Here is a 12,387-nt window from a genome sequence, read left to right as displayed (position 1 = left end):
AGATTTAAGCTGCTGCTGTCTTCTCCTCTGCCTACTGACAGCTGTAAACATCTGCTGAGGATGTAGTTTATTGTCTCATCCTCTTTGTTGCTCATGAAGATCGTGAAGCATCGTGCCTCCTTGAAAATTAAACTGGTGATGCTGAGGGACAGGAGCGAAGAGCCAGCATGCTCAGAGGCTCTTGAGTGCGGTTACCGGGGGGTCGAGAGCAGCTGCTGTGTCTGTGCTCCGTCCCGGGAATCACGCCCAGGCAGGCAGAGGCGCTTTCCTGGGAAGTTTGGAGAGGCAGGTGGCAGCAGGTGGGGTGGGAAGGGCATGTTGCTCTGTCAGCGCACTGCGATTTCGCCTCTTCGTCTTGCTCTCGGAAAGGCAGACAAGGCTTCCAAGTCCTAAATTGCATTTTGTCTAACTCCTCCCCTATTCCGGCTGCTTGCTCATGCAACCACCCACGGATCCGAAACAAAAATGTGTGAAGCGAGGCAGGGAGTGCTCTTACCAGTGCAGATTCCATCTCCCCTCCAGGCGCCCGGGTGCCCGTCGTGCGCTGACACTGTCTCACTCCTGGACGCAGCGGAGCTTTGGCTAATCATAAAGACATAAGCGTTTTTCTCCCATTCGTTCTCGTCACCCTGTACTCCAAGAAGAAGAAGAACAAAAAAAGAGAAGTGCGGATGAGCGTGCCTTTGTGGCACTGCTCGTTCGGCGGGCTGACAGAGGCGGCATTGTTCGCAGGCTGTGCCCGGCCTGGCAGCCGGGGAAGGTGGGATCTGCGCCCTGCATACGGAATCGGGGAGCGGCCGGACAGGGCCGGAGCGCCCGGAGCTGCTGCATTAACACCCGGAGGGAGTTTCAGAGCCCTACTAAAACAGCTTCTCCTGGTATCTTCTGCACAATGCAAAGAGGGTCTAGGATGAGGAGTCCTTGTTAATCAAAGGTAATATTTTTATCTTTAGAGTAGCATAAGATAGTGGCAATTGCTGCTATTGGTTGGTTGTTAAAATAAGAGTGATACAACAGGGAGGAAAGTTACGAAGTCCTCTGTACTCCTTGGGAGAATAAAGCTTCATGGCGGCATCGTGCTGAGGGTTATTGAAGTTTGTCTGTTCTCCTTTATGTGGGCTTAGTTTGCATTACCAGTAATAAGAAAATCTCTATGTATTCCCATCAGAGGAAGAAAAGACTATTTAGTTTCCTTCTCCATCTTACTTTTTAAGCCAAAAGTTACTATTTATATGCAATATTAAATTAGTTCTGCTAATAGAAATACACTGACATATAGCCATTAGGCAAGGTAAATACTTCTTCCTATTATCAGAGACAGTTCATCACCCCTCAGGGTACTCCCTGGAGTAAAAAGCATCCTGTACAGTGGTAAAAAAATTAACATTTGTTCCATATATCTCAGCAGAAAGAAAAATCATTGTTGCATTTGTTTTTCCAGCCACTTCGCAATAGCTATGATTACACAGACTGTGCCAAACAGATTTACATTGTTGTGCTGGTATTTCTCATGTGCTCTTAGTACTTCGATCCTATTTTTAGTGGGTTTTAAATGTCTATTTTTTTGTAGTTTCTAAGTAAAGATATATTTTGTCCGAGTGTGTGCCGTTCATATTGCTGTCTGTTCTTTGTGGTTGTTAAGTCTGTTTTTGAGAATGTGTACTACTATTTGGGGATGATAACGAACATGGTCTTAAAAAGCACAAGCCTTGTGGCTGTTGCTCATTTTGTGTGCCCAGGCTGACAAGTTTTTGGGGCTAACGGGCTCAGCTGCATTGAAGACCACACAGAACTCTAGATCTGGAGCTCTTAGTGACACAAGTGGTGTTTGAAAGGTTTTTGCTAAGAAGAGGTTGAAAGGAGGAGAGTGCAGTTTGTTTGAACTGAAGAACTTTACTCAGTTCTGCCTGTGCAGCACTGTTTGTTCTGTGCAATTTGGGAGAACACAGCTTGTACCTCCTGTTTGCCCAATGGCACGTAGCAGCCCCAAAGGACACATGCTGCTTTTGTGCTCCTGTTCAGTTTTAATCTTTAGGGAGCAACTGTTTCAAAGAATAAACACATTGCCTTGTAGGAGAAGCTCCAGGAAACATCCTGCCAGTGACAGCGGCAGCCGCTGCCCATCATCCTGGACGTTCCTCTGCCAAAAATGGTGGGGCTTTGTGAGCTTGCCAGCCAAAGGCTGGGAGCTGCAAACTCTGTATTCCCTAGGATGGCCAAAGGAAATCACGTTTCAAAGTGCTGAATTAAAGCTGTGATGCTGCTAGCTGCTGGCTCAAAATGCAGAATCTGTGTTTATCCTGGCCCGCTCAAGCCAGGGATTTGGGGCATCTCCTTTCTGCAGGAGTGTCCTGCCCACTAATCCCTATGCACCCCTCAGGCTGCTTGGCAGTGGGGCTGGGTCGGCACCAGGCGGGCAGGTAATGAGCCTGCTCACTCCCTCCATGCAGGCTTTCTCTGCCTCTCCTCACTGAGGGAGAGGGAAACTGAGGGTTCCCAGTGTCCCCAGTCCTCAGCTTCCTTGGTTGGGCAGCAGGCTTGGATGATGCTGGATTCCAGATCCTGCCATTTGGGCATCAGCATTTTAATGGTACCCTTTGCATCAGGGAGACAGGTTCCAGACAACACCTGCTAGAGTAAAGAACGACATTTTAAAGTAATAGTAAGCATATTTAGACATGCCTAATAGGTTTTTAACCTATTGAATGAGGGGTATTTATGGGCATTGCCTCCATGAGAGAAACAAGTGAGACCCTATATTAGATCCTCTGTCTTTCAATGATTTTTTTAAGCTTGTCGGGGACAAGGGAGTGTGGAAATCCCAAGTCAGAGCTTGTCTGCGTAAGCAAAAACATGAAACCAGAATAATTAGGAGGGTTTCAATTTCCAACAGTTTTTCAGTGGATGCTTTACTAAAGGCAAGTATCAGGAAATAAAAATATAAATGGATAAATGTGGTTTAGGTTAAATCAAAATTGGTTGTTTATTATTTTTAATACACTGCTGCTTTAAACTGGTGTAGAGCCTGTTATTTTTCTTTTACTGGTGGGTTTTAACTGGCAAAAAAAGTTTCAATTGCTGTTAGTTTAGAAAAGTGGAGTAAATACATGTCCCACACAAAATAATCCCGCATAATATTTATTTGCTAGATGTTGCATGCCTCACACAGAGACTTCTATAACCCATTTCCTCCAGAGTATATGACACTAAGGGGGCAGGGTCAATTTAAAATAAATAGCTTTTGCTTGCAAAGTCGACTTCAGTCTATTGTATATGTTTCTGTAAACAAAAAGATGCAGCAGAGTTTGGGATGGATAAGCACAGGCAGGGGTTTTGAGACAATGTCTTAACTAGTGCTTCATTGTTTTTTCAACCCAGAAGCTTTTGCTTCCTCAGTGGGAGAGCCTGTATGAAGACCTGTGTGGGGGATGTTATAAGGTAAGGAATACACGTTAAGTGTGTTTAGTTCTTAATTTTGCATTGCTACAGAGTTTCTGTGTGAGAAGTTGCTACACTCTGTATCTAATTTCTTCTCAGAGAGACTTGTGTGTGGTTCTCTGTTGTTCGGTAGTAACAAATAAATGAGGAAGACTAACCATTTACTGTGTAGATGATGGTATGTCTTAAATGATGTTGAATTTCAGTTTCTCTCCTACGAGCCTCAAACTGTCCCTCTGGGGAAAGGCTCATGCTATGTGGCTGGAGGACCTCTTGGTGCAGCATCACTCGCTCTGTTTTATTCATCTTGGTAGTGTTACATTAAAACAGGAGCGTGCGGTGTGTTTTCTGATTCCCAGAAATACCGTCACTCCATGGCCTTTCCCTGCCAGCTTCAGTGTCACCTTTTCTTCCCCACTCTTCTCTGTCTGGTAGCAGCCCCCATCTTCTCTGTTCCCCTGCAGACACGGTGCACTCGAGGCTTTTATCCACAGGCAGACTGATGATCAACAAACAGCACTATTCCTACCTCCACTCACAGGGCATGTGTTTCACTCTACCTCACGCACTGAGTGACCAAATAAATTGTCAATAAATGAAGAATCTATTTGAAATATATTGATGAGAAAATGTGGAACTCTTCTGATTTGGAGTCCTAAAAGACAGGCTTTCATGCAGTGCTAGGCAGTTCACACAGCCTGCATGCATATTACAAAGTCCAGCAATGTTAGTATAATATAGCTGTGCTGCATGTTTCCTTAATCTGCTTGTTTAGAGACACCCAGAATATTCATCTTAATCATTTCCGCTGCATAGTAGGTAGAGGAGGAAATACCACGGAGAGCCCTGTCACTGGGAAAATGCATCATTTGAATGTGTAATGTAAATATTTTAACTAACCAAATGTAAACACTGTTTTGCCTTTAGGATGGGAAAAGGCTGTCACAGTCAGAAATGAGCTGACATAAGAGTGACCCTGTATAGATGAGATACAAAATTGTGTTCACACATTTTGGTAATCAAAACAGAACCCTTAATGAATTGCCTAGTGTGAAGGGAATTACAAACACAAATGTGCTTGACACAAGGCATTCGGAAGTTGCTGCTGTATTAATCTTAGAATGAAGGACTTTTCAGGATTCATGGGGATCCGAGGTCTGTGGGGAGGATGATGGGAGATGAGAGATAAGATGATGTGCTATGGTGAGGGCTAAACAAAGGCTGGAGACTCCCTGGAGGGAAGTGTAAACTTGTAAATGTGGTCTGAATATCGATGCTTCTCCATGCCCCTGACTATGAGTTGTGTTCACCATGCCAGGGCAGTCAATTCAGAAGTTTTTCAAGGGTCAGAAGATGGTAGAAGCAACAAATATACTAGATACAGCAAGAAGCACCTTATTGCATTCACAGATGTCCTGTGGTTTTTCAGCTGGTAGATGAAAGGAAAGCAGAGTTCTTAGGGAGCTCAGAGTGGTTGCTCATTAGGTCTGCCTAAACTGGATTCATAAGTACGTGAAGACTTATGTTCAAGTGGTGCTTGATAGAAACCAAGCACGTGGCTTAACTTTTGGTACTGAATGTGGTCCTGAAAAGCAGCATAGAATCCAGAATCCTCCCAGATTCCACTTGACTTCATTGTGCAGTAAATGGTCTTTGGGTGATCATCAGATTGTTAAGCAGAAGAAACATCTGGAGAGGATTTCATTGGCTGTATGTTCTAGTCCATGAATTGTTAATGTCAGAAGAGGAAGAAACGACACAGAGGATTTGTCTAGACTCTGTGGATTGCAAGAAACTAGTTAGATCTTATTTCTGAAGCCACAGGTATGTGTAAATGCCCAAGCAAGTAAGCTTTCAGTACTGGAATAGCTGGGGGATTTTTCAGTTGATTTTTGCTTGTATTACCAACAATGGATAATATATTAACATCTGCCTCACATTTGCTATTTCTTTGTTCTAACAGCTGGAAATTTACATTTACACATAGGCCTTAGAGCTAAAAATGTCATTCCCTAGGTTAAAAACCCAAAATTATTTTTGTTGTTCTCCTTGATAGGAAAGGAGAACTGAAAACACAAGGAAAAGACAAAGGGGAAGGGTAGCCCCCAGATGATAAATGCTCTCAGTTGGAGCAAAGATTAATCATGTATAGTGTAGCCTTAAAAGTGTCATTGTCTGCCACTACTACAGCAATTTAACTATAGCCAAATGAGCAAATCTATTAAATTATCTAAAGAAAGTAGGAGAAGCCAAATATTAAATGTCATCAGTGAAGAGAAAATGCAATGGGATTTTTTTCAGTACAGAGGAAATTAAGAGCCCTTCTTGTGTGGATGAGAAGTGTTTTGCATTGATGAGAATAACTTTAACACTATCACAGAATCAAACTTGTGTTGCTAGAAAATCTAATAATTTTGTGCAATAACTTCTTGTAATTATTCTCTTGAATACAGATAATCCAAATCTCCTTTATCTCCCAGATAGATGTATCAATTTTCATGGGAAAGCATGAATACAGTCAAAAGTAAGAACTTCATTTTTTTTTCCTTTATGAGCAGGAAGCTCATATACTTTTGCTAAAGGGTTGTATTGCACCCTTTAAAAAAAAAAAAGCATCTAAAATTAGATTCTATGTTTTAGCACAGGGGAAAAGGTAGGAACAGATTGCTCTGTAGTGCTGAATTCACAGCATCATTTTTCTAAGATAAAGTCACATTATTTGAAAGCTGATAGAGACAGAATTTAAGAGAAGGGAAGTGCAGTTGAAAAATTTTTGGACGGAGATTGTCAACTTCAGGGCGGAAGGGAATTAGATAAAAGAATCTATGAGAGTGGGAATAATAATGTGAAGAGGAACAGACTGTGCTGGTGATATCTTTTGGCCAAGGTTTTGAAAAGAATTCAGAATATGATCTGCGATCTCTCTCTTTGAGGAGGGGAATGGGAATTTTTCCATTTACGGTAAAGTCAAGTAAGAATGTCATTGCTCCAGCTGTTAAAATATTTTGAAATCTACTTCAAACTGATTATTTATTGCAGTGTTAAAATATAGACTATTGTGGACAGAGAAAAAGAGAAATTGGAATCAATCCCAAAAAGTGGGTCGAAACATAATTTATGCTTCCCTGGGAGGGAATGGCACTGTTAGTCCAGTTCAGCTCATTCCAACCCAGTTCTCTGAGATACTGTTTTTTAGGAAGCCTCTTTGGATACATATAGCTGGAAGTGAACAAATCTTAAGGTTCGAATCTGCAAGGGAAACTTGGAAGGTCAAAGCCAGGGGTAAATAGGATGCATATTTTGAGGCTGAAAGTGCCGCCTGAGTGTGACTTTACAAAGCACGTGGGGGCCGTGGCATCCCAAGCACCTCTGGCACACACTTGAGAACAGACTTGTGTAAGGCAGAGTTTCTGCAGAAGGTAGATGGGCTACATGGGCTGCTCCTGTGCCTGCAGCTTTGTCAGAAGCCACTTTTTCATTGTGGTACAGAGCAGTCCACTCTCTTTGCCTATTCAGTCATTTCTATGTAACACAGTCTTCACATACATATCTACATATAACCAGTTCCAGATGAACAGCAATAACTTTCAGCATTAGGTAAATGTCTGTGAAATGAATTTACACTTGTGCTGTTTGGACTATCAGTAGCCTTGGACAATCTGCTGTCATCACACTGACTTGGGTTCTTAGTTTTGCTCTTGTGGCACAGCCAATTCCCTTCCAGTGTATGTGAATTAAAGAGAGTATGCTCTAATAATATTGTATATTTACACAGCACATCTCATCCCAGAGTACTTTATAAATCATGTATATTCAACACCTCTGACCTTTCACAGTCCCTTCAGAGCCAAGAAAAGTATTTTACAAAAGCAATAAAACTATTGGAATTTTTTCTCTGTAACACTGGGGGGAACTCATTAATTACAGAATGAATTTTATGTTCCCTAAGCTACAGCTTCAGTTTGTAAAGACCTTTATTGAAAATTTCTTCAAGATAAGATGCATGATCCTATATTTTGTGTATACCATGAACAAAGAGCTAATCCATCCTTTTAAGACTGGACCCCTGGAAGTATTTCGCTCTTGCATCTAAATGAACATAATAGTGTCACTACCTCTATACCTTGGCTGTCATTTTATCACTAAATTGTCACCTCTTCCTGAAGGATCTGCCCAAAATGCTATAATCTGCATTCCCCTTCAGCTGTTGTGGATCCTCTCATCGCAGTGTGAGAAATACAGCAAAATAGATGCATCAGAAAACCTGTTTACTTGCTCTTGAGGAATTCAAATGTAACTGATCCTTGAGGTATCAAGCTGAAGAAATTCAGTATGTCTGTGCATTGGGTCAGCATATGCAGAGGAGGGATGAGCAAGGCCAAAGGAACAAGGAGGGAGGAGGAGGGTGGCAATGAATTCATCTTCCTGGCATTCAGTGCCTCTTCCTGTAAATATTAGGAGGATGACCCAAAGCCTGTGGATATCAGTTACTGTCTGTCCCTGCAGCACTGGGTCAAGGAGGGAGAGTGTGGGATCCTTTGTCTTCCCAGGGCATCCTTTGTGCACAGAGGCTCAGCTTATGTGCAGAACTGCCTCTACCTTGGTGGGGTCAGATTCCCTCTACTTTGAGAAAAAGCTCCAGAGGAGTTGCTTTCCTGGATTTTAAAGAAGAAAATAGATATAGATAGATATAGATATATATATAGACTGTTCTAGTACAGTCTTTGCCAGGCCATTTTGTGGGTTAATTTGGGCCTTATTTAATCTGTTGTTTTAAACAGAAGGACAGCAGCATTTTTATTTTAGTTGTACAGTTCAGCAAATGGATTACAAAACCACAGTTAACTGTCACTGTCATGGATGGTAACTCAGTTAATAATAGATTAAAATAATCTTTAAGTTTTCAGTGTATTGTTTTGCCATTTGTCTCTCTTTGTAGCTTGGCTGGATTTAATGTAGTTTATTCCATTTAGGAGCATTACTGAGACAAACCCCATTAAAGCAGGCATTATAGTCCTTGTTTTGATTAGCACTCAAGGCCACTAGATAATGATGCTTAAAAAAAAAATCTTGTATTTTTCTCATGATCATTAGCACTGTGATCATTGCCAACCTTCATACAACAGTGTAAGTCTTTTCTTTTTTTCTGAATCTCGGAACCAATTGTGAATGTCTCTAATATAGTCTGTGACATTTGAACTGTAACATTTATCTCAAAAATAACGATTCTTGCTCTTTCAGTGCTCATACTTGCAGGAAACTGGATCTTTATATGACAGTCAAAAACTGTCATTAACTAGCTAATATTTTTCAAAGCTATTTTATTGAGGTGATTTTTTGGTTTTTAGTTTTATTTTGTGGTCAGGCTTTCTAGACATTCAGGTATGTACATGTTCTTCTCAAACAACACTCTGACCAGAGAAAGACATTTGCACCACTCCTAACAATACCAGACCATTTCAGCCCTGGACTAATATGGGCAATTAAAATAATTTCCACACATCATGTTTAAACCAGTGACATGTAATTCTGGGACAAAGCCTCTCAGCACCTCTTTCCAATATTTGTCTGCACTCAGAGGATAAGCAGCTGCTATTACATGCTAATGTCTTTTGAGGGTGAATGGCCATTTTAGGGTATGTTATTAACTCTGTGCAAATCAGTGCATTTTCCATCTTGGTGTACAGAGTTGACTTCACATGCTGTTCCCTTTGCAGGTTTTATTTCTGTTAACCAAAAAAAAAAAAAAGAAAAAAAAAGAAAAATCATGCATTTGATGAGTTTGGGTTAGCATCTTGAAGGATGGGGAATGTCCACCTGTAATTACATGCTTAGGCTGTGGGGACCAGACCTCTCACCTTACAGGCTTGTGAAGTTGCAGGTCTTTAAGGGCAGAAGGCCAGCCAGGACAATTAACATTTTTAATAACACAGCTGACTTATTTTACTTCATTGCTGTCTTTTACCTACTGTAGGTGTGCACTGGGGTACCTGGAAAGAGGCACTCACTCTAGTGTTTGTCTTTTATTCTTACAGACCCAAGTCACCCTGTGTTCTCACTAACTTGCCAGGTCCAGGTGTGGGAGCCCAGCAGACTCCTGAAGTCCTTTGAGTTGCTCAGTGAATCCTCAGAGCAGGCTCAATGCTTGTTTGCATGAACATACTTCTTAATTGAAATAAAAATTCTCGCTTTTCCCACCCTCCTCTTCCTTCTTGAAAGGAAAAGAATGAGTGCACACACACACACACACAAAAAATGGTATACCATGCAGAGCTTTAGCATGGACTTGCTTTGGCTTAAGACTGGCTTGTTACTGCCAACAGTGTGTTTCTTGCTATGGCCATGATCCCCCAGCCCCTGCTCCAGCATTTAGGGGACTCATGTGGGATGAGTAGCTAGCAGTGCCAAATGTATAAAATACTAATTTTTGTTGAACTGTTTCATGATTCTCCAAACCTTCTAAGCACAGAAGCTTTTTTTATCTTATTGCAGCCCAAGCCACCTAATCTGTACTCTTCTGGTTTGGGCATTTTTAAATTAATTTTGCTCACTAAGGCATTGAGTTCTGTTCTATTCCTACTATTTGTTTTGTCTAGCCTTGGCTCAGAGTAGATAATTAATGCAGTAGTTAAAATACCATCATCTTAATGCTCTTTACCATGGATGAAAAACCTGCTTGTCTCAGAAGCAGTTATACATGAACCATGCAGAAGAATGAGCTCCAGAGTGGAATAATCCTGAATTCAACCAGTCACCACACCAAACTGATTTTCCCTGTTATTATTTTTACCTAAATAGTTACTGCAGTTGAAAGGCATCTTCTAATTTCTAAAACAGAGGAGAGAACCAGATCTCTGGAAGATCTTTTAAAAAAATCCATTTTAAAAATATGTAAATCCTCACTTGTGAATTCCTGATAAATGCAGAATAAATTCCCACAGTTCATAATTTCTCGTTATTTATTTAATTTATACACCATTATAACTGTGAATGAGGCTTTACAAAACCACAGGGACACAATCTTTGCCCTAAAGAGATTGTAGCTGAAATTAGACACAACATATAACCAATTATTTCAATAGACAAAGCAGGATTACACCAAATAAAAATGGTTCACGTTGCATATCTTATGTACATTGTAAGCTTGTAATAATACAGTTGTTTGGAAAAGACCTCTTAGTGCCTCTGAATGTGGTGATTCGTAACAAAGCTCTAGAATAAAGCCATCATTAGTGTTTGCTGGTTTAAACCAGAAAACCTGAGGCACTAATGACTAATTGTTGCTTTCCTACAGGCAATTTAATTAAAGAGCTGGATTTAATGGAGGATGTATTCAGTATTTATTTCTAGCTGCTGTGGTCTCCAAGGATCTTCAGTCCATTTTTAGACCTATCTTGAAGATATTGTGTGCCTGGTGTGTTTTATTGTATGGTGAAGGTAGAGCCTCTTGGAGGCTCTAAAAGGACACCACACTTTCTTCCCCCTAATCTTGGGCACACAGTGAATAATAAGATTTCTCTGAATTTTAGGTAAAGAAGTATCTTACTCCATACATATAGAGTTCTTTTCCTACTATTTAGTTACAAGTACCAGTGTAATATTTTGTTTCCAGGAATAAGCCATAATTGTGCAGTACATCATTGTTTAAGTGTTCCTTGGCAGAAGAGGCTAACATCCTCATGTAAATACTGCATGTGCTTGTATCAAATCCTCAGGCTTTATTTTGACATTTGAATATCTAGACCTTATGCTTGACAGGACTTTAGCTAATGAACTGAGGTTCATCCACTATTTCCAGAGCTCTGCTAGTATAGAGCTCATCTCATCCCCTCTCTAGAGGAGGTAAAATGTCAGTGGTGGGAGCAGTGTGGGCTGGGCGAGGGGAATGGGGCTGGAAACCTCCCCACCTTCTCATCCCCTGCAGCAAGTGAGGGTTGGGGTTTTATTCCCCAGGAATTTGCACAGATAAAAAGAGGATTAGGGTACCTGCTTGCCTACCCCACAGGATTCTGGTGTGGCTAATTAGTCAATATTTGCATAGCTCGGAGAAAACGCTTTAAAGTGCCAATTATGAATTATAATTATCTTCTGAAGATGATTGGGAGTCCACGTTTGCATGTTGATTCAGGCCACAGGAGTGAGTCTTTCAAATAACGGCTCTTATTTAAATGCCTTACTTATTCCTTATCTCATGTTGAGTGTTGTTTTTTTAAGGATGATGAGAAACATTAGTTTACCCTCAGGAAAGACCAGGTCTGACTGTTTTTAATAACGAGTTATGTACTTAGTCACAGTAGGTAAATTTACAAACCAAGGAGGACACACTTGGAGATTGATTCTGTCTGTTCAGCAGATGATTTTACACAAAACATTCAGCAGGACAAGCCTGCTGAAAAGAAATACTGCTAAGTAACATTGCCATAAGCCTGTTAATATGGTGGCAATGCCTGTTTTACACTCTGCAGAGCTCCTACTTTATTTATATCTCATCTATTTACTGACATATAATAGATTTACTCTGGGAAGAGACTCGATCATGGCAGATTTACTTTGAAGGCTGACATTTTCAGTTGCAACTTACTTTCAGAAAATAGTGATTAATCCTCAGCACTAACTGCAGGACACCTAGCTATTTTATTAATAACAGCACACCAATATTAAAGACAAAGCAAGAATAGCCTACAAAAGAAGTCCATGACTGGACTTCAAATTTTTGAGATTCCTGGAAACTTTCTGATGCGGCAGAAATATTTTTTTATTTTTCTTAACATCTCTGCATTTTCTTGTAGCTTTAGAAATGTTGCTGGTCTCTTTAACTGGATAGTAAGAGGCTTTATTATTTATTCTACTTTTATATGAGCTAATTGGAGAAGTGTTGCCTGCAATTCAGTTTTAATATTTGAGTCTGTATATCTGTATGTTAATGTTGCATTAAATAAAAGGAAATCT

At 40.6% G+C, this 12,387-nt stretch overlaps 1 protein-coding gene across 5 annotated transcripts in view; it reads left to right on the top strand.

Annotated features, from left to right (window-relative positions):
• The window catches only part of PAG1 (phosphoprotein membrane anchor with glycosphingolipid microdomains 1), a 112,428-nt gene that overhangs the window by 60,544 nt on the left and 39,497 nt on the right, over positions 1-12,387 (top strand). For 2 of the 5 annotated variants that reach the window (XM_032128227.1, XM_032128219.1), the window contains one exon: positions 3,379-3,438. The exons of 2 other annotated variants lie outside the window; for them this stretch is intronic. The gene's annotated coding sequence lies outside the window, so the exon portion shown is untranslated. Of the gene's footprint in view, positions 1-523; positions 935-3,378; positions 3,439-12,387 lie in introns of those variants that run through there. One more of the 5 variants, XM_032128211.1, reaches the window with a different exon arrangement.

This window comes from Corvus moneduloides, chromosome 1 (assembly GCF_009650955.1).
Source record: "Corvus moneduloides isolate bCorMon1 chromosome 1, bCorMon1.pri, whole genome shotgun sequence".
In the NCBI taxonomy this organism is placed as follows: domain Eukaryota; kingdom Metazoa; phylum Chordata; class Aves; order Passeriformes; family Corvidae; genus Corvus; species Corvus moneduloides.
Note: the sequence above shows the minus strand (reverse complement) of the source record. Positions and strands in the feature narration are given on the sequence as shown.